The sequence below is a fragment of the Alosa pseudoharengus genome, unplaced genomic scaffold, assembly GCF_046254945.1.
Source record: "Alosa pseudoharengus isolate Yale_2024_CS ecotype anadromous, Long Island Sound unplaced genomic scaffold, YU_APseudo_1.1 YU_APseudo_1.1_scf_6, whole genome shotgun sequence".
Taxonomy (NCBI): Eukaryota; Metazoa; Chordata; class Actinopteri; order Clupeiformes; family Clupeidae; genus Alosa; species Alosa pseudoharengus.
In genome coordinates this window covers 8880952-8904891 of record NW_027468848.1, presented here as the reverse complement: position 1 = coordinate 8904891, position 23940 = coordinate 8880952, and the positions used below count along the sequence as shown (strand labels likewise).

The 23940-nt window shown below is 42.7% G+C and overlaps 1 protein-coding gene across 2 annotated transcripts in view; it reads right to left on the bottom strand.

The window, feature by feature from the left end:
* The window catches only part of slc23a2 (solute carrier family 23 member 2), a 75779-nt gene extending 54327 nt beyond the window's left edge, over positions 1–21452 (bottom strand). Inside the window, exon 1 of one of the 2 annotated variants that reach the window (XM_076270691.1) lies at positions 21211–21452. The gene's annotated coding sequence lies outside the window, so the exon portion shown is untranslated. The remainder of the gene's footprint in view (positions 1–21210) is intronic. The other variant, XM_076270692.1, reaches the window with a different exon arrangement.
* Positions 21453–23940: the final 2488 nt, after the last annotated feature.

Below are 23940 nucleotides of genomic sequence, written 5' to 3'. Positions count from 1 at the left end.
ACACTGGACAGCTAGACCCCTTCTGGCCTGGGCCCCTGATTACTGTACTGTACTGTGCGTGGTCAGCCCCTTATGAAAGGAGATTAGGCTGTAGGGGGCATGTAAGGACACTTCAATTAGACACAAGGCAGCGGAGGGGTGCATACGTATGAGGAGGACATTGGAACGCTCCCTTGCAGAATGGATGAAAGTTCTGAAGGCCAACCCCCACCAGTGACGTCAGATTGAAGTTCAAGGCTGGTTGAGTTTGGCCATGCGTGCCTTACGACTAGATCTCTGGGGGCTCAGTCTGCAGTGCATCCTTGATCTACAGATAACTTTACATCTTGTTTTCAAAAGAACTGCACAGTTGTTTTGCAATTGCAGTGTCCTTCTCTTTGGGTTTTGGTTGCTTGGCAACTAGTCCTGCTAGGAACGGAAGCAAACTGACTACAGCCAATATATCCATATATTTTACATTATTACTTACATTTATCATGTTGAAGACAGTTTGAATTGGCTAGAAAATGTATTTTGAAATGCCATTACAGCAACTACGATGTAGATTTACCCAACGCAGCAAGCGTTTAGCTTGGAGTTTGCTACGTTAGATAACTCTATACAATAGATGACCATGCAGCCTGCGGGCACCAATAACGGTATTTTTCCGCCGAGTTTGGCCTGTCTTGGCTTGGCGTGGCGGCTGGTGGGGGTTGGCCTAAGTGTCGAGCGAAACCCAAAGTGGAGGCCAGTACCTAGATCACACATCACTTCCTGTCCCGGGCCCAGCGCCACGCATCTGCGGGGGGGGGGGGGGAGGGGGAGTTAAAAACTGGGAGGAGAGAGGGAGCGACAGAGCGAGTGAGAAAGACAGAAGAGAGATGGGAAGAAGGAGAAGAAGGAGGAGGGGGAGGAAAAGGTGGGATCACAGGTGAGGGAGAGGTGGGTGGGAAGCAAGAAAGGTGTTAATTCTTCATAGGTGTTAATCATTAACAGGTGCTTATTTTTTCCAACAGCACAGGAGTTACACCCCCCCCCCCCACACACACACACCCATCATGATCATGGCCAAGCAGAGGGCACTCCAGAGAGGCGATACGCAACACATGCCTGTGGTATCCCTCCCTCCCCTTTCGTTCCTCACACACATTCACTCCATCCCTCCCTCCACCCTCTCTCGTCACTCACACACACTCACACAATCACGTCATCTCAGAATCCAGCAGCAAGCGTGTTTTTTTTTTTAATCGCCTGAGATTACTCAGAAGAAACGTTTCAGTAAATGTAATAGCAGGGTTCCCACTCTAACTGAAATGTAAAATTCCATGACTTTCCCTGACAAAAAAAAAAAAACTGAATTTATATAATTTATTTAAACTACTATATAATGAAGGGTACAATATATTGACCAAAGATTTCCGAACAGTCACGTAGCGTTAAAGAATCTGTTAACTTTTTTAGAGAGGGAGATGAATAAATGGGCATTGAATAAACAAAGTTGGACTAACCACAACTACTCAAGCAAGCAGTAAAGCTAATAACCAGATATACACCAATTCCGAGTGGAAATATATTTGTAATTATGTAATTTGGCAAGTACATTTTAAAAAAAATTCCCTGATATTCCATGACTTTGCCCCCAAAATGATAAAATTCCCTGACTTTTCATGTCTGGTATAGACATTCCATGATATTCCAGAAATTCCTTGACCCGTGGGAACCCTGTTATAGACTCTTAGTCAATGTGGTGGTGGTAACGGTCAGATTGTCACAAAATGACACAAACCTTTGTACCACGATGACAACAATCCATCTGTATACAAAACAAGTGAAGTGTGAACGCACTGTCATCCATTGTACAAACTATGTATACTGCTGTGGCGTGAAAAGAAAAACTGGCTGAACTTGAGATCACAAGATGTAAGAGCTAAGGCAGTGGTTCTCAAATGGGGGTACGCGTACCCCTGGGGGTATGTGAAGGCACTCCAGGGGGTACGTGAGATTTTAAAATATACATATATTTAAAAAGTAGAATCCATGCAAAAATACTTATTAAAACAATTTAAAAACAATTATTTAATAAATATTTCAGGAAAATATAAGTTCATAAAATTAATTTTATATTTCAGTAGGCTATTCAATTTCATTATCCTAAAAACACAGAGTCCCCCCATACCAGGATGGTTCGACCCAACTGGTCACATGCCACCCGCCATCACCTGTCAATCACTGTCAAAACTTAAACAATGGAGTCGTGGTTGAAGCGTAGCGGTAATTCTTGTGAAAACACGGAGGGACAAGTGGCAAAGAAGGCCAAACCAGAGCCGGCAAAATTCCGGCTGTATCTTCTTGAAGAATATGTTTTATTGCTCCATTTAAAGTCTTTTTTTCTTAACTAAAAATGCTTTGCGCTGGTTAGGGGGTACTTGGCTGAAAAAATATTTCACAGAGGGTACATCACTGAAAAAAGGTTGAGAACCACTGAGCTAAGGCAGCATCTACACACACGCGCGCACACACACACACACACACACACACACACACACACACACACACACACACACACACACACACACACACACACACACACACAGACAAAGACAAGTCACACAGACACAGACACAGACAAGTCCCACAGACACAGAGACATACAGACACACAGACACAGACACTTCCAAATGTGGGTGGTAGCAGCACAGTCACTATCACACACACAGAGCGATGAGCAAGACAGATATAGAGCAGACTGGCAGGAACACGAACAAGCGTCCTCAGAAAACACACACACACACACACACACACACACAGGTTATTCAAAGCAGTATAAAGACAGACAACAGCTGTGAAGACAAGATGTGTACTTGCAGAAAACACACACAACTCCACACACAGCCGAGTCTACAGCATGCTAGACTGTGAAGGCTACATCTTAGATCAAATTGGAGATTGTGTGTGTGTGTGTGTGTAATTCACACAGTTGAGAAGGCAGAGTCTGTAGTCATGTTCTCCGCAGTAGTGCAAGGCATTCTGCTGTTACACAAGCGCCCTTCAAAGGCCAGCCGCAAACAGCTGGCGACAGGGTCTCTGTGTGTGTGTGTTAGCAGTTATGCCCTACAGTACTTGCTGTCTGTGTGTATGTGCGTGTGTGTGTGTGTGTGTGTGTGTAGCAGTTATGCCCTACAGTACTTGCTCTCTGTGTGTCTGTGTGTATGTGCGTGTGTGTGTGTAGCAGTTATGCCCTACAGTACTTGCTGTCTGTGTGTATGTGCGTGTGTGTGTGTGTGTAGCAGTTATGCCCTACAGTACTTGCTGTCTGTGTGTCTGTGTGTATGTGTGTGTGTAGCAGTTATGCCCTACAGTACTTGCTGTCTGTGTGTATGTGCGTGTGTGTGTGTAGCAGTTATGCCCTACAGTACTTGCTGTCTGTGTGTCTGTGTGTATGTGCGTGTGTGTGTGTTAGCAGCTATGCCCTACAACACTTGTGGTGCGTGTGTTTAGTAGCAGTTGTGCCATTCTGCACTTTTTTGTCTGTTTGTCTGTGTGTGTGTGTGTGTGTGTGTGTGTGTGTGTGTGTGTAAGGGATAATGGAATGCTATCTGCCAGTAGTGTACAGTGTGTCTGAAAACAATAACCCTCAGAGCAGACCCTCATTTACATTTTTTATATGACACTCACGTCTGTGTGTGTGTGTGTGTCTGTCTGCATGCCGCACACATGCAGTAGCTTAGCTTTTTTAAAGACCATGTGCCATCACAGGACAGTCACAGGACACGTGAGCAATGTATTTGTGTGTGTGTGTGTGTGTGTGTGTGTGTGAGAGAGAGAGCTTTACACAGTCATATACGTCTAAGAGTTGGTAATCATTTTGCTTGGGCAACTACACTTAACATTAAGGGTCCTTGCGACTTCCGGTGACGTCATGACCAAGGCAACAGCCCGACTTCAAAGCTCCTGAGGAGTCTTTAAAAAACTAGCCAAAACGTCATTTTCTTTTTCTTTTTCATTAAAAACAATCATACCAAGTAATCGTTATGGCAAACCTTCGAAAAGAATCCGAAAAGAAGACCAACAAGCCACCGAAAACGTTTAAAGACCAACAAACTGATTCTGGGCTAAGCGAGGAAAGCATGGTGGCAGTGCTAGCCGAGCTGCGCACATTGAGGAAGGAGCACGCTGAAGCTTCTAAAGATACCAAAGAATCCTTAACGAGGGTAGAAAACTGCTTTTAGTGAGGTGGAGGACAGGACAACACAACTTGAACAACGAATGACAGACTATGAAGAGAGAGTGGTAGGCGCAGAGGAAAAAACTCAACGAAATGAAAGAGCTCTCCGCTATCTGCTCCATCGAGAAGCTAGTGTGGCTGCCAAGTGTGAGGATCTCGAATCAAGAGCGAGAAGGAACAACCTACACATCTATGGAGTGAAAGAGGACGAAGAAAAACTCTTTTCGCTGAGAGGGAAACTCTTCTCGCTGAACTTTTTACAGAACAAATGGATGGATACAGCACACAGGCATAACGAGATGACCAACGCAGATCTGAAAAGCTTACTTCACAAGGTCTAAGGCCTGTAAACATATCCAGTGCAGTAAGTAGCCTAGGTCCTGGTTAATTCAGGCCGGTTATGATTCGTATCCTAGCTGTAAAATGGACACGTTTTGGCTAGTGTATTCATAGAAAGCTACGGTAATATGTGTAAGAATAGTGTATTCATAGAAAGCTACGGTAATATGTGTAAGAATAGACTCTCCTCGATGGAGGAATTTTTGTTTTTCCCTCCCCTCTTATTTCAGCCTACAGGCCATAGCAAAGACGTTTGACTTGCGTATAGCCTCTTATAGCAAAGACGTTTGACTTGCGTATAGCCTCTTATAGCAAAGACGTTTGACTTGCGTATAGCCTCTTATAGCAAAGACGTTTGACTTGCGTATAGCCTCTTATAGCAAAGACGTTTGACTTGCGTATAGCCTCTCGCACATAGCGCACACCCCCGGAGAGACCACAACTCTCTGTCCTTGTTGAGACTGATGCGTTTTAAATCAGTCGGGCTTTTGGAAGTCAGTTTTCTCTAATAAAATAAAATCTTTAGAGATGCAGCACAAGGGCGCAGGCTCCAGCAATGTTTTTACTGAACTTAAAGAAGCAAGAAAAGCCTTAGATAAACTGTTATCACTGAAGGCAGAAGGAGCTCTGAGATTTACTAAACAGAGGTATTATGAGAATGGAAACAGAGCTAGCCGTCTTTTAGCTTTTCAACTTCGCAAAGCCCAAGCTAACCGAACTGTCGCCAAAATGGTTTACAAATGGTAAAACAGTATCACACCCCAAAGAAGTGGTAGAGGCATTTGCAACATTCTATCACAATTTATATAAGGAACCCAGGTCACAAATGACAACTGATAAAACCAGCATCTTCCTTAAAAATGTAAAGCTCCCCACATTAACAGAGGAAGCGTCATCACAAATGATATCACCGATAACAGATGTAGAAATAAGAGATGCAATAAGAGATTAAAAAATAATAAATCCCCAGGAGTTGACGGCCTCCCTGGAGAATTTTATAAGTGCTTCATCAATGACCTAGCACCAGTGTTAACTGAGCTGTTTAGATATGCTCTCTCCAAGGGTAACCCTCCTGGGACCTGGTCACAGGCCATCATATCTGTGATACACAAGGAAGGAAAAGATCCAACACTATGCGAAGGATATAGACCTATTAGCCGGTTATGTAATGACCAGAAATTCTTGACAAGCATCTTAGCGCAAAGAGTTCAAAGACATATTGGATCACTTATTAAGTCAGACCAAACAGGGTTTATTCCATGCAGACAGGGTGCTAATAACATAAGAAGAACTTCAAACATAATTACCTGTGCAAAGAAAAATAAACAGACATCAATGCTTATAAACTTTGATGCACAGAAGGCTTTTGACACTGTGAATTGGGAGTTTTTGTTTAAGACATTGTCTGGGATGGGCTTTCACTCAAAATGTATAAGATGGGTCACAACTATTTATAAGAGTCAGAGTGAATGGGTGCTGCTCTGAGTTCTTTGGCCTGCAGCGAGGGGTGAGACAGGGAGACTGTCTTAGCCCCCTGCTTTTTGCCATAAACATTGAGCCCTTGGCGGCATCCATAAGACAAAATGAGAAAATAAAAGGCATAATGGATATGGGAAATACAGAACATAAAATATCACTATATGCAGATGACATTTTAACTTACATAGATGATCACAAAGATTTAGATACTTGGGAATAATTCTAACTACAGATCTAACAAATATGTTCACAGCCAATTATGGGAAGTTGATGAATTGTATAAAAGCAGATCTTATAAGATGGGAAGTGTTGCCACTTTCTTTGATGGAAAGAGTGGAGACTATTCGAATGAACATCCTCCCCAGACTGCTTTTTCTTTTCCAATCTTTGCCTATTCTTGTCCCCCCAGCTACTTTCACCACTATAGAAAACTGGTTTTCTAAATTCATATGGCAAAGCAAACCCCCTAGATTTAAACTCAGAAGATTACTATGTACAAAAATCAACGGAGGCCTGAATTTACCTAATCTGAAACAATATTACTGGGCAGCCCAATTACGATCCATGGTTTCCTGGGTATCTCAAGAAAAAGATACTGTTTGGGTAGGAATGGAACAGTCTGAATGTCTAGATGTTCCATTGAACTCCCTCCCATTCCTTAACTTAGACACCAATAGGATGAAAAAGCTTACAAACATATGGGTTAAAAATACTCTGAGAGTATGGTCTACTGTAAGAAAAAAAATACAATCACCTATGACCATATCCAGAGCCATAAGCATAGCTAAAAATATAGAATTCATTCCAGCAAGACTAGACAAGGGTTTTGAAAGATGGAAGGACAAGGGTTTGGAAGTCTTGGACCAGTTATTTGAGGGAACTGCATTAAAGTCATTTGAACAAATTAAAGAAAACTATGATTTAGCAAATGAAGACTTTTTCAGGTTTTTACAAATAAGAGACTATCTAAAGAAACATAAAGAATGGGAAAAGCTTTGTTCACTACCATCTAAAATAGAGCATCTTTTCATTTTAACTATACAGGGAACAGTGACAAAAAACATTATTACAAGAAGATTTGGGAGAGAACAACTTGGATATCAAAGAAAAATGGGAATTGGAGATGAATACAGTTATATCTGACAAACAGTGGGAAACTTCATTTGAACAGGGGCATAAGGTAACAAATAGCCTCAGTTGGAGGGAATATGGTTGGAAACTGAAAATGAGATATTTTAGAACACCACTTGTTACGTCAAGATGGGGTAATACTTCACCTGAGTGTTGGAGGGGTTGTGGCTTACTTGGGGATCACACACATATATTCTGGGATTGTCCAAAAGTATTAGAATATTGGAAAAATATACAAAGAGAAATAAAGCAATGCTTATCTATAGACCTACCGATGGAACCAATAAATTTTTTATTGGGCATAGTACCGGAGGACTTCCTGGAAAGTAGCCATGCAAAATTGTTAAGGACACTTCTGCTAATTGCAAATAAAAAGTCATCACGGCCTCGTGGTTGAAGCCGCAGACCCCCACAATAGTCCAATGGAGGGATAGAGTCCAAGAGGTGGATCACATGGAATATACCACTGCAGTGTTACAGCTAAAGTCAGAAGTATTTCTCAATAACTGGACCTCTATTGTGTTACATCTCCACTTAATATAACTTTTTTTTTTTTCTATGCCCTTTGTCTGTCTTTGTTTCTCTTTTTGTGTCCTCTCTGTTGGAACCTAAAGGCAGGTCTAGGAATAACAATGTATTAAGTTACTGGATGATTAGATCAGCCTTTAAGTATTTGATCCTTTTAGTATTAGATCCTAAGACTGACATATTTGTTATTCAACCTTATGTCATATAAGACTTTGTTTTGATGCATTGTATGACTGATGTGAAAACAAAATAAAAGAAAGTTTAAAAAAAAAAAGAAAAAAAAGGGTCCTTCACAGTCCTCCAGGACTGTTATCTTACACGCACACACACACACACACACGCACGGACACACACACACACGCACCTCAGGGGAAGGCCAATCTCACAGGAAATGAGAAAAGTGAAAAGGGTTTAATGATTCAATGATCATTAAAGCGTAATTACCCTTTTTTTGCACATTGAATGTACCCCTCACCACCAAAGAACTGATGACAAGAGACAGATGGAGAGGAAGAGCAAAAAAAGAGGGATCAGAGGAAAAGAGGTAGAGAGGAAAAGAAGGAATAGAAAAAAGGTGAAAATAAAAAAGGCGTTACAGGATAGGAAGAAATAAACAGATGGAGAGAGAGAGGAGAGAGACAAAGACGCACAGAGAGAATTGAAGAGAAGAGATGTGGCTGATGCTGTAGGAGGTCAGAGTGTGTGTGCATGTGTGCGTGTGTATTAGCTATTGTGGGGGAGACTCCTAATCTCTTAATTAGCCCCATATCCCCATGCACACACACACACACACACACACACACACACACACACACACACACACACACACACACACACACACACACACACACACACACACACACACACACACACACACACACACACACACACACACACACACACACACACACACACACACACACACACACACACACACACACACACACACACACACACACACACACACACACACACACACACACACACACACACACACAACCCAACAAAGGACTTTGTTTAAAGTCATCCCCATGCCCACTGTATGCAACAAAAGACCTTCTACGCGGCCACACACACAGCCACAAAGACGCGCACGCACGCACACACACACACACACATAACAGCCTCTACTGTACCTGCTGTATGGCTACTGCAACATGAGTGAACACGTTTGTCAAGAATTCCATATGAAGAATTGGCTGTATGGACTCACCCAGTGCCTGGGCAGAAGAACAGAGAGGGTCACACCCCATATGGAGATGGTATCCCATCTAAGCCCACTTTACTGTTTGCAAGACACATTGGACAGGATCGTCTAGTTTCAGCCATTTGAACTAGATGAGAGATTGAACACCTTTTAACCGGAGATGGTTTACAGACAAACTACACCTATTCTTGATCATTCAGGGTACGAAACCTCATTTAAATGGATGTCACTTAAAGATGATGAGCCCAAACCACCAAGATTCCAGTTCTACTTCTGGGGGAATATGTTCTCAAACCACCAAGATCCCAGTTCTACTTCTGAGGGAATATGTTCTCCAACCACAAAGATCCCAATTCTATTTCTAGGGAATGTGTTCTCAAACCACCAAGATCCCAGTTATATTTCTGGGGGAATATGTTCTCAAACTACAAAGATCCCAGGTCTGTATCTGGGGGAATATGTTCTCAAACTACAAAGATCCCAGGTCTGTATCTGGGGGAATATGTTCTCAAACTACAAAGATCCCAGGTCTGTATCTGGGGGAGAACGTTTTCAAACCACCAAGATTCCTTTCAGGGGTATCCTGTAGTAGTCCACACCATCTACTTCAGTGTGACCCATAAGGGTGTGTGTGTCTGTGTGTGTGTGTGTTTGCCTACAAGCAGCGTGACCCATAAGGACGTGTGTGTGTGCGTGTGTGTTTGCCTACAAGCAGCGTGACCCATAAGGGCCTTTCTTTGTCACTCTGGTAGAAGTGTGTGCTGCAGCCCCATTATAAAAGTTCAGGGCCACTAAGGCCTCTTTATGGATCAACAGTAATGATTTTGCAATTGTCAACAACTCTGGAAATGAAGATCATTCAGTTTATGTTTACAATTTCATAGTCTTTCATAGTTCAAGGTCAGTTTCCCCTTTCATAGTTTAAGGTCAGTTTACCCTCCACCGAAGGGGCCAAAACAAATAAAACAAAAATAAAGCCAAACCCACTTATTACAGATCAATCAGATGAAGAAAAAAGATCACCAGTGCGTCCACACACTAAATATTTATCTCGATCATCCAAGGGAGTCTTTGCTACGGCAATCCTTGGTATGTTCGAGGTTAAATATAAGGCAGTCTTTTGGTATGTTGAATGACAACCCTTAGTATGTTTGATGTTAAATCTAAGACCGCCTACGGCATGTTCCATGTTTAATCTGATGGGGGGGGTTCACATTGTACGTGCAAGCGATCATACCCATTATTGTTAATGGCTTGTGCTCGCAAAACACATTTTACCGCTTTGCCACTTTTGCAAGTGCCGCGGTCGAAGGTCAACCATGTTGACCTTTTACCACAGCGCGGTGGAAATCATAGGTATTTTGTGCTGAGCCCGGCGACAAGCACAACATGCCCATGCACAGCGCATGCCGTGTACAATGTAAACCCGGATTAAGGCACTCCTTGGTATGCTCAATGTTAAATCTAAGGCAGTCTTGGTATGTTAGATGCGATAGGCGCACCATCTACAGTATGAACAGACACTTACAGGAAGCAAAGAAAAGTGCTCTGATGAAGACATGTTCTGTCGCAACGCGTAAGCCCACCTAAATTAAAGGCTTTTTAACTATAAAATCAGTGTGCCTTTGGAATTTTTTGGTTAGATGTAGACTACACTCCTTGATGAAGCTTTACAAGTCAAACCAACTCTTTTAAGACGTACAGCAAAGAAAAGTGTTTGAAAAGTGTTTGTTTAGATTCACACATCAAGGCCGAGTGACCTTACTGAGTGACGGGCGGCCTTTTTGCAGTTATCTCTGGACACCTCTGTGCCACACTGCCTCCTATACATTTCATATCTCTAGGTGAAAGGGAAGAAGTCTTAAAGCTGCAGTTGGCAAGATTTTTTGATCATATTCACTGAAACCGACACTATGCTCCGAACAGAACAATATAAATCAGCCGGTTTTAGAAAAAAATCCGCACTTCTACCTCCACCTAGAGCCTGTTATTTGTTTTGCAAAATCCACAGCTCCCGGATCTTCTGGTCCAATCAGAGCAGGGCTGTGTGAGATCTGACTGTTAATCACAGTCTGGTGCAGTCTGGTGCGCACTGACAAGCACAAACTCGATGAGAGGGTGCTCGGTGGTAGTGGGGAAGGGGCATGAGAGTTGTAAACATTAAACATTTTGGTTAAGTCCCCTCAATCTGTCAGACTTGCCAACTGCAGCTTTACGAACACAAAGAAAAGAGTGTCTGTCTGTGTGAAAATAATAAAATAAAACTATTTGTTCTACTTTACGGTCAGTCAGACATGTCTAGTTCTGACCATGGGCAAGAAATGTGTTTTAATCCAATCATTTATCTCTACGACTACACTGGTCCCTGTTCTACAGAAGCACTTATCCCTTTCCCCACGACGCGGTGGCCCATTCCTCTTATCCAAGGTCTCCTGGCTCTGAATTCAATTTGCCTGATTGCCTAATTCATTTAGGTCTCCACTGAGGCAAATTCTTCCCACAAATAGCTGTTAATTAAAAACAAAACGAGGAGAGACTCTGTGTTTTTATACAGAGCTCAAGAAAGATCAAATGAGAACTATTGCTAAATTTGTGGCGACAGCTAGACATGCAGCCTTGTGTTTCCAAATCTAACTGATGACCTATTCTTAAAACTGAGCTCCTATTTAAAAAGTAGTCTTCTTGAATTATAGTCAGTGTAGGTGATGGTAGAGAGGAGGGGCTAAGAAGGAGCAAACGAGAGAGTGTGTTTCTGTGTGGGAGAGAAAGCACCCACAAGATCCATACCTCACAGATCGCTTTTCAGAGATGATGACTCTTGCTGTGCGTGCGCATGCAACCACAGAATCAATACTACTCAATAATACTCTCTCTCTCTCTCTCTCATGCAAACTGCGCATGCATGCTGCTGCTGGTCCATCCATCATCCTCATTGCACATGACTCACTCTCAGTTGCAAATAGAGGGCTCTGTCTGCCTCTCGGTCTAAGCCTGACCAAGCCAATCCTTTCAGCTTAATAAAAAAAAAACACAAAATGTCCACTTTCGTCCGCAGTCCCTCTGGACATGTTCACACAGATCGGCAGAGTGGGGAGTACAGGGACGTCAGAGATGTCGGGGCAGGTGAGTGTGTGAGTGTGTGTGTGTGTGTGTGTGTGTGTGTGTGTGTGTGACTGGTCCTCAGTCTCAGCCCGGAGTGACTGCCGCAGACACAGCGCCGCTTGCTGGTCTGGTGATGACGGACTTGGCTGCTCACACACGTCTTCCTCTTCTCGCTCTCTCGTAGCGACAACGCTGGACCCCGGCACTCAATCACACGTGGGTGGGTGTGGGAAGAGGGGGGGCGGTGTTCCCTTGGCACCCTTGTTGCTAAGACACTGACCTTTTTCCATGGCAACATGCACACATTCCTTTAACCAATTTAACAGGCTGAAATGTTCCCTTTTTTAATTAAGCCACTCCACGCCGAGGCCACGCGCACGCAATGCTGTGGCGGCTCTACAAAGACCCTCCAGGGTGCTGAGAATGCCACGACTCCCAATTCCTCCAGCCACAACTCAAGACCCACCGAGGGCCAGACCACAGGGAGCTGATAATACTCCCAACTTAAAAACCAGGGAACACATATACACACTAGGGGTGGGCGATATGGACAAAAAATAATATCTCGATATTTTTTGTGATTTTGACGATAATGATAATTAGTCGATATCCTTTAAAAAAAATTGTAGAAGTCTGAATTACTTTACAGCTCATTATTTATGAACAGCATCAATACAATAATAACCAATAACCGATCCTGTGACTTTTTAACCAAATCAACCAATGCATTGTCACTCTATGACACATTTCCAATTTTGCCCACTTGTGTGTGTGGCAATGACATGGTCTAGCCAGCTACATTAAAGAAGATGACTAGGCCTAACAGTTTCCCAAGAGAAAGTCTGAAGCTGAAGTTCCTTTCAAAAACCTTTACTTAGGATTCACTGTAAAACTAAGCAGACCAACAGAGTACATCTAAGTTATTTCCTTCGATGTTTTGTTTAAGAGAAATCATGTAGGCTAGTATTCCAAGTTCCAGAATAGAAACTTATGCGTTAGCTTATGGCTAATGTATATGATAAATCCCATAGAGATGCTAACGGTTAGCATAATCGATACACGTAGATATTTAGAGCAAACTTCAGTCCATTTACAAAAGGGTTACATGAGAAGAGTTCTTTGTTTACAACTGACTATTAAAATACTCAAAGGCAAATGTTTTCTCTCCATATAATACCATGTAGGAAAAAATGTGACTGTCTCATTAATGCTACGTGAACAGAAGTAGCTGCACAAAATCCAAAGTAGGCTACGTCTGGATCTCGCTACACAAAATAAACATTAGGCCTGCGTGTGACAACGTGGACCCACTAGCGATCATGTGACACTTGCTCTCCTGCAACGGGGCTTCTCTTGCATACACCTCCTGGATTTAGTGAATGTATGGGGTTTCAATGCGTGATTTTGAGTGTTTTTTCCCAATAAGTAATTTAAATACTCGATAATGTAAATTTGCACATCGTTAAAACAACAATCACAATATTATCGCAGACGATATATATCGCCCACCCCTAATACACACATACACACACACACACACACACACACACCCACACATCTAAGACACACAAATGTCTAAGACACACACGTCACACACTTCTAAGACGCCAACACAGTATGACCCAGCAAGGGTTGCCATTATATCACTTAACTGAGGCCCTTCAACCCAGCGTGTGTGTGTGTATGTTGTGTGTGGTGTGTGTAAAGAAGACATAGCACGGTATAGTGTTACTGAATCTTCATCAGGGACAGCATGGGGACCTGAACGCCTCATACAGTAACCTATTACTCAAAGAGGATGTCTCTCAGACTCTCTCAGAGAGGAACACACACACACACACACACACACACACACACACACACACACACACACACACACACACACACACACACACACACACACACACACACACACACACACACACACACACACACACACACACACACACACACACACACACACACACACACACACACACACACACACACACACACACACGTAAACACAACAACTCAGAAAGGACTTGACTCCTGAGAAGAATGGCCTCCCTCCTATGTAGCACAGCATAGTATAATTAAAGACCGTCTGACCAGAGAGCGAGGGCGCACCGATACAGTTTACTGCAAGTTGTTCTATGGTTCATGGAGACCCAAAATCATTCAAAAGCACTTCAAAGACACCAGTGTGCCACGGTGGCCTTTCAGCTGGGCTGGAGTCCAGACAACCACAACTCTAGAGAGCCAATGGTTTAGAGACACAAGCCAATGTGGGGTCATATATGGGGTGAACTCCTGGTCAGCATACCACTCCAACACTCCATCACAACATCTGAGTCTTTATTGTAAAACTTGAAACACCATTTAGTCATGAGTTGTCTTCAGGGAGAGAATAGCTAAAACACTAAATTTGTCTGGGTAAAGTACAGCTTGAAAGAGTGAATGGAATGAACCGTCAACACTTTGTTCCCTTCTAAAAAAAGGCAGCATATAGCATGCAATAAGTCAAACATTTTCCAAAAACATTTAATTACAATATATGCCTTTGGAAATTCCAGGCCTGGAATGCCAGATCTTTCCAGGTCTTCCCCGACTGTGGGAATGCTGCGTACAGTAGGTGATCCACTGGGAGCACGAAGGTCACAGAACTCCTCTGGACCAATCGTACAGCAGCCTGCAGAAGGGGCACGTCACGTCCACAGGCCAACATAAATAAGCAGTGAAAAACCACCTCCCAGGGTCATGCTGAGCTGGGAAAGCCTGGAGCAGCCCACCTGTGGAGAAGAGGGGCTATCGCCAGGCAGGGTGGGAATATGGGTGGTGATTAACGATGAATCAGATAGCATGGGAACCTCATCTCCATGTTCAGAGATTTTGAAAAACGCTACGAAAATTATAATGTGGACAGAGATCGTTATCCTACTACTACCCGGCTTAACGTAGACGCAGCCAAAGAGTGAAAGACTGTAGCCGTCTGCTCCAAAAAGAGAACCGGAATTTGGAACCCTAAAAGGAGTTCCATGGAGGATTCTTCAAATTATGTGCAAGGAGGAAACAAGTTTGTGAAGCAGCTTGGTGAGCTTACTCTTAAGTTAGAAAAGAAAACTCTGGAAGGGCAGAAATTACCAACTCCAATTTCACTCTGCTGGTTTTGCCAGTTTGCCTGCTTGGTACAATATGTCCAGGAGGATCAAATTAAACCTGGACCATGAGCACCCCATGGTCCCCAGCAGGGTGAGGTGGGGGTGGGGGGTCTTTTTATAGTAGGCTACCACTTATCTCTATGAAAACCAGCTTATGTTGTAAACCAGTTTTAGTGAGAGTACAGTGGTTTCTTAGCAGAGCCCCCATCCCGACCCCCCCCCCCACCCACCCACCCACACACACAGACACACACACACATACCACACACACACACACACACACACACACACACACACTTACCTGGCTGTTCTAATTCTACGGCTTTGCCCAGTGGGGGACTGCAGGGCTCCAGACTAACTTTTTGCATTGGTTGCACTGGTGCGCCTAACTTTTTTTTTCTTAGGTGCACCAGCACAAAAGTTAGGTGCACCCAAATTTTCAACCACATCGCATTTAACACCGCAGCAGGTTTACTTTTTTCCCTTAATTACTGTCCTAGGTTGTCCTATGACTTATGATTTACAATTCTACAAGAAAAGTAACTTAATGAAGTGTTGGTGCTTTAAGTGCTTCACTGAGCTGAAATGTAAACTTAAAACATATCAAGATTAATTAAATAAAAATAACAGTGAGTAAATTAACAGTGCACGTCTTTTAAGGGCTTCAAATCTCATGGCTCAATGTCTTACATACTATCCTTCATGATCTTTAGGCCTTGGCTAAACCAGCTCGCCATGCTAGCATCTTCCATAGAAATGTATTTGAGCACAATTTAAAGAGATGTTCCAAGTAGCCTGGGGGATTTTTATGTGATTTTTCAATGATGATTGCAATAATCATTTGACAGCCCCTCAATGCAATTTACTTTTTAATTTTAGTATTTTTTAATTTTCAATAAGAACATCACTATGGTTAATGCAGTAATGAAATGGTAGGCCTATTATTATAGGCTATTGCAATGACTTGCCATGCTCGATCTAAATGTGTCCATTCAATTCACCGTACACAATGACCACAGTTATACATGCAGGGAATATTCGGGCTTTAAATGTAGCAGAGATATTCGGTTTGCGCCAAATACCGGATTGAATTGATTGATGCCATCAGAATGAGTTTACACAACTCGCGCGCAAAACGAGTATTGCTGTTGAAAACCGGGTTACTCCCTGCATGTAAATGCGGTCAATGACGCACTCCTTTTCGGCGATATCTGTATCTCTGTCGTTCGGGAAGGCCTTGTATGCATTGTTCGCAATTTTAAGACGTCTTTTAATCTGCAATGACTCCTATAAATTTGGCGCAAATGGCATTCCTGTACGTCGGGTTTACGTTCAAACTATTTTTCTGATGAATAATTATTTCGGACTGAACTTGGAGATTTTTTTTAGTCGCACTTTTGAAAAATTCGGTCGCATATGCGACCAAATTGGTCGCACTCTGGAGCCCTGGACTGGGTCAATGGTATTTATGCTAGATGGCAGAAATGTACGCATGTGTAAGTTGTTTCCATATTGAATAAGACATGCCTATGGATTAAAGTACATAAGCCATGCTTAGCCCAAAAGATTATGTTCTCCAACTACATTATGAGCAATGAGGGGGGTCTTGGGGGGGGGGGGGGGGGATAGGCATGCCGGGCAGTCTTGGGATTTTAAATAAAGTGAGTGGGATTTTAGACGGTTTTATCCAAACTCGTAACAGCGGGTCGGGATTCAATCCCTGGTTAACCAATTCTTAGGCAGCAACACTACCACATCTCCACCTAGCTCCTATATACTACTAGATTATAGAGGGTCCACTGTTTGTAGAAAAGGCTCACAGTAATAAACAGACCAAGGTGGAGGTGAATGCTACCTGGTTAAGTGACGAGTGATGAGGTCCATCCCCTGCCACGGAAGGAACCACAGAGAACTGCGCAGGCATCAAATCTTCAAAAATTATAGTTCTGCCAATGAAGAACGGTGGTCAGACCTCCGCAGTCAACCCCATATCTAGAACCATGGCCATAGCCATTAGCCAGTGAGTGCCAGGGGCCACCGGGGGATAAATGAGTAATTGAATGGCCAGGCATCACAGAAGAGATGTGAACAGATAATAAGCATCCCCCTGGGCTTTCAAAGGCTAACGCTCACCGCTAAGAATATCTGTGTTGTCCAAAAGGTTTCACCTAAGGGGAATGGGCTTTTAGCGGGACAACAGCTCAATATAAGCCTCCAATCCTAGGCAGACAGTAAAGGGGTTTCAATGCTGTACAAAAAAGCTGAAAGCTGAGCTTCCTTTTTTATTATCAGAAAGTTTTTTTTTCTTCATAGGCTTTTTTTTCTTCATAGTGCTGGGATGGCAACAGGTGTGCCCATTGTATGCCGTTTCTGTTTCGGAAATCTTCCCATAGCCACACTCTATTGTCGTCGAGGAAACCTCAAACAATTCTGTCTGTCAGAGTTCCGTCTCCAAATGTGTTTGTGTCTCATGGGGAGAAAGATCAACTTCCACCTCAGTTCTTAGACTCTAAATGGGCCGTTAATAGCGGTAATGGACATGACACTACGCTGATGTTATTTCAATAACGCACTCCTCTCTGGATCAGAGAGGTTCTGAATGAGGTCGATGATATGATTGCATTGTCTGACTTGTTCATCTATTTAGACTGCTGTATCAATGTCTGTGCAACCAGATCAGTAAAAAAGAATTACAAAAAGCAGATACCTGTGTGTGTGTGTGTGTGTGTGTGTGTGTACTATACTGTTTCTGTAAGTGTTTTGGTATACTGGATCTCCACATGACAGAAACAACTTCCGGTCACAGAAGTGATGCAAATCATAGTAACCATATGAATCAGCATCTTCAGTGGCCAATGAAATCAGTGGTGTATAAGGGTGTATTATGGGTAATAATTTATAACATTGTTATAACATTGTTATATCACTTGACAGCTGGATGCCTTTATTAGCTTTTATCAGCACCATAGCTATGAGCCAGGCATAGACGACACTTAGCTAATATGTCTTCAGCGATGTCATTATTGTTCAAATAAACAAACCTAGAAAATGCTTTTCATTAAAATTTACTTTAAAATGTAAAACTGCAGAACCCCACTAATTTAACAATGCAAATAATGAAATGCACCTTTGCTACACATTTTCTTTTTTAGTATTCTTATGCACACGTGTTCTCTAAACACAGTGGCACTACAGTTACGCAACATCATGTGATGTCAGATAAGGTCAGTAAAGGAGAGAGGGTGACTGCTCGGTCACACTTTCAGTACCGCTGGGCAGCTCTTGACGCATCATGAAAGTTCTCTGGTGAAACAGCTGCCACAAGCGATGGGGGGCGCAGGTCATTCTGGGGTTAATGAGGGATGGTGGCATCTCACTGGGTTCATACGAGTGTGTGTGTGTGTATGTGTGTGTGTGTCACTCCTACACAGCTACATGAATACTGTTTAGGTTCAGCTTTCTGTCCACTTGTCTCAAGGGAGGGATGTGGGGGGATTAACAAGGAAAGAGAAAAGTGCCATCTGTCACACCTCATAACACACACACACGCACACACACACTCCTGTGACAACTTAATCAATAGAAAATGAATGAGGAAGATTCCATGAGTGGCCACTGACACACTCCCATCCTCTATCCAACGGCTACTCAGTACAACCATGAGGTATGATGAGGCATCATCGCCAACATCCATAAAGTCTCAGTAGTCAAATTAAACCATTTATTTTATGAAAATGGCTTCCAATGGAACCCATTAATTTCAGGGTCTACACTATTCTACAGATCATTTGTATTCACACCCAGGAGATCTTGGAAAAAAATCTAACTGTCTAGTGCTTTTTATTCTGATTCTGAAATAGACTTTAAACATAAACATTCAAAATATAAAAGGCAGATGGGAACTACTAGGGCCAACATGATCACTTGATGAACAACACACGACAATGACTGACTTGAACTGTTGGTATCTAGACGTTTGAAGTCTATCGGCTTATACAGGGTCTAGGCATGCAGAAGAGGTCAAACGGGCAGCAGCGACTGCATGATTGGAGACGAAATAAGAGAGACGGGCAGATTTAAAATTAACGAATCGGATGGGTGGTACAGTATGTATTATGTAATATCTCAGATGTTAAACTAGATTCGCGCTGGCGGTTTGTTGATACTGGCACGCGCTCTCAGCTCGCATCCATGCATGGGCGCATGCATCAGCCCGCGATCTCCTCGTCCTCAGCCCCGCTTCACGCCGATTCACACTAGCAGAAGCTGGATGGACAGGCCGATCTGTTGCATAGCGATCTGAACCTGATCCTGGATGATAGAAAGCCATGGTCTGCCTCTTCATAATGGCACGTCTTTGTATCGAGAATAGTCGTAGGTTAGGCTACTAAGTTTACACAACGCCAGGACACTTGACTCAGAAGCAGACGTATAAGTCACAGTCTCAGCGCTTGGTTTAGGCTACATTGGCTAACCACAATCAATCTATTTTGATTCATCTATCTATGAAATTATCCTGCTCTCTCTCATATGGACAGACTTTATATTGCTAAGGGTAACTAATGAGACAAGAATAGAAAGCTAGGCTTTTACACAACCTCGCATTATCCTGTCTAACTCAACCTAGGGTTACCCTTAGGACAAGTGTAAATACTTATTCTAGGTTAGGCTACATTTGTTTTCATCCAACGCGGATTTCATGGACACATCAATCACGTTGGCTGAGCTATTATGTGACGTATACAGTAAGTGACGAGTAACTACTAACTAAGCACTAATTGGGGCACCTGACTGTGTGAAGTTGGCCGGCCTGTGGACGAGCTTGTTTCGCCCAAATTATTTTCCTGATGTTTTGCAAAATAACTTAAAACGTAAGTATGATTTGGTAGCGCTGTCCTTAGCCTAATATAACGTAGCCTAATCTTTGTCACATGATGACAACCAGGGCGAGCAATTTACTAGTAGGCCTACGACCCAATTTTGGTGCTGCGTGTCCACTTGAATAATGGCTTCTAACGGTACGTAATACCCAACCTGCAATTTGCAAACAGTAGGGTAAAACTTGCTGTTGTTGGTAAAGGGACTGGTGGTCTGGTTGACAGCGGACGTATGGAAAGCATAGGTAAAATGCTGGTTTACCCGGGGCGCGCGATAACCCCCCGAAGCCATTTGGGTCGATAACAAAGTGCTGATGAATAGCTTAAACTAGCTTCACAAAGCTTTGGCCAACGTATGATAGCGTTATACTCTATATATATATAGGCGTTGAACTCAAATTCTTCCACCCGGTAATAAGGCTAACATAACTCCCGATGATAAGCGCCCTGTTCTTAACATAGGAAGTACGTTGACGATAGCTATCTTTGATGTTAGCCCTCAGTTCAGACTACACGGAGGGTGACAACAATAATATTTGAGACTGTCTCAGCGCAGTATCTAGCAGTGTGTTGGTTTTTACTGACATCTTAGACAAAATATCCACGGAGGCCCCTTACTTGTGAGGAGGACAAAAAGGTCCCTGACCGGCCATGCGCACCCACGTAGCAGGCTAGGTTTTATGTGCATCTGTTTCGTGTAGCCTACTGAAGGAAATTAACTGTAGCCTAATGAAATGCACACATCAACTTACGTATTTCTAAAATGTCAGCTGTAGATGTGTGAATGACTGTTTTATTCACCACCTTTATTTCCGTTTTAACCAAACATTGATTGTCGCTCACTGCGCACTTGTGATGGATCTAACGTTCGCTCATCCACAAGTCAATATGAATTCAGAAATAGCGTGGGATATTGCAAGCCGTTTGGGACTGAGTCCTTATTGAGAAAGAAACTGTACACACTGACGTTACGCAGCGCCGTTATGTTGACAAGTGATGGTGTTACATAGTGTTACATAGCCTCACTTAGTAGCCTACAGTGCCGCGTTTTCAGTACGACCATATGATGTAGGCTACACCAAAACCACCGCCTATCTTAGTGTGGAAAGGACACAAAGACAATGTATCTGGTTCGTACAGCAATCTCATTGAAAGTAAACGGTGAATTTGATCAAGCATGTGTCATATCGCAGAATTCCTCACCTGTTCTCAGAGAACACCGAGCAGCTAGAAAGGTTCCCCTTTCCTTTTCTCTGGTTTCCCGTGGCGGGTCTTCTGCTGGTACTCTTGACTTGTGTGTCGTGTAAGTTAGTAAGTTGGACCTCCTAACTCAGGCGTGAGTAACCACCAAAGATCAACTCTCATTAAGTAGATTCCAGATATTATTTCACAGATGCACACGGTGTCCGTAGCGCAATAAGAGCTGTACCGAGGGGTTTTCTGCCTTTCATACACACGGACACGGGGATGAGCTACACGCATGCTCTGAGGAGGGTTTGACGTCAACACAGTCCTTGCCCCGCCTCACAAGTCTTGCTTCTACCAATCATGAAGCTCAAGACGATGACGCAACAACTATCATTTTTATTATCTCTTTACAAAACCACAGGCAGGCACCATAAGCCGTCTCATGCATTTTTTGCACTCGTGCGTTAGCTTTGTACGTCTTCGTTATGCCGTGTTTTACAATAAATAAAAAATATATATTATATTAAAATGGCGCCGCTACCTTCCTTAGCTTGAGTGCATGTGCGTCCCCACAGTCTCCTCCTAGTGGTGATTCAGTAGCAGTGCTCCATTACTTAATTGACCCACTAAAGAGCATGTCTCCGTGTCACCTCGCTGTGGAGCAGCGACTGGCATGGCAGGCTGCCCTTGCTCATGTCCTCAAGTGAAGATACCTGAAAAAGCAAAACTTATGAATCACCTCACTGTCACATTTGTAAACTGTCTCAGATAATAGGCCTACAATTCCAACTTAAGTAATAACTAGCTGCTCTACTTATAGAGTATTTATTATTATATATTATATGTAAGAGTCAGTAGGGCCTCACTAACTCCAGGGACAGATGCGTTAAGATTCCCTTTGCTCAGTCAGGCAGGACTTGTGGAGCCTGCCTCTGAATTTGAAATAACAAGCGTCTGTTATCTTAGGCTAGCAGACGAGGAGCAGTGACACTGATGACAGTGACAATGGTAACATGTGCCCCCACATTTAGTCTTGAGCACAGGAATGAGCGTTCCTTTCCCTGTGGCACCCATTGCAAAACCCTAAAATGTGGTCTGTTTACATCTACTGTATGTTAGCTGCTCTATAGTGACATGTAAGTCTACGCCTTCAGTGGCAAACAGATGTTTCGCCCGGTGCATAGATAAAAAAAAGTTCAGTCAAAAAGTAGAAAGAGAAAAGACCGCACACAAGGGTTGTATGATATCAAAAATGTAATCTAAGTGCCGAAAACACGTCTAAGCCGACAAACGTTTCGGGCCTAGCCCATCATCAGTGCTCTCAGTTTGAACCACCTTACCAGGCGCTGAGGCCCCTTTCAACAACATAAACAAAAACAATGCTTGAACGTTTTACTTTGTTCCCAATCTACCTCCGCTTCATTAAGATAACATATGGAATGTTAAAACGGAAGCCTTGTGGGAACAACTATGATTCTGATAATGGAACTCTCATGAAACGGTCAATAGGTTCCCGCACCAATCACCCAATGAATCTAAGTGAACACTGAGTCAGTGTGTGCAGTCCATACAGGTAGACATACAAATACAACACCCCAAAAGAAATTGACCATGGACATTATTGATGCTGGGTATCTTTTGGGGCTCTATAGTGACACCATGTGGTAAGGTTGAGTAGAGGCCTAGTAGAACTGAGAGGAGGGTCCAGCTGCATAAGTGTTCCATAAGCACGGGAATGCCCCTTAATGGCTGCAGCTGGACGATTTTGAGTCAAGTCAAGTTTACTTATATAGCGCATTTCATACACAGAGATCATTCAATGTGATTTACTTAAACAAAAGCAAACCGTAATAGCAAATAAAAGCATAAGGGCAATAGTGAAAGAATGGTTTAAAAGGTAAAGATCATAATAAAAAAGAAAACATAAAAATGCACAAGGTAAAATCATTTAAAAATAAAGAATATTTAAAAATACAAAATAAAAGACATGAGGTAGAATAATTTAAAGGCAGATTCAGAATTTGTAACTCAGTGCAGTTAACAGAAGGCATCTGAGAACAATTTGCTCTTAAGTCTAGATTTGAAAATGGCACTAAGTTGGTCCCAGAGCTGAACCGCATATAGCAGCTAAAAGCTGCTTCACCATGTTTAGCTCTAACAGCAGGTTTTACTAACAGGTTTTTCTCTTACTGATTTATAAACAAGCCGTAGTGCTTAAAAGTCAATTCTGTGACTGGAAGCCAGGGACTTAAGAATTAGAATGTCAGTTCTAAGTAGAATGTTTAGTTTTTGTGAGAACCCTAGCTGCTGCATTTTGTTTGATAGTATTTTTAGGAAGGCCTGTGAAAAGCCCATTGCAGTAATCAACTCTGCTGGAGATACATTTTAACAGTATCTATTGCTTTCAACCCTTTTGTGTCAAGGAGAGTGGCAACCCTAAGTCTTTCCTCCTTTTTGCTCCTTGTAATAGAATTACTTCAGTGTTGTCTTGGTTTAGCTGAAGAAAATGTTCAGACATCCAGTTGTTGATTTTTTCAATACACTGACAAAGAGATTCTAGGGAACCATAGTAATTTGACAACAGAACTATGTAAACTTGTGTGTCATCTGCATAGCTATGATATGAAATCAAATTATTTTTGATGATTTGTCCAAATGGGAGCATATAGAGGTTGAATAATAGTGGCCCCAAGATCGACCCCTGGGGAACATCACAGGTCAAGGACGTTGGTGTTGAGGTACAGT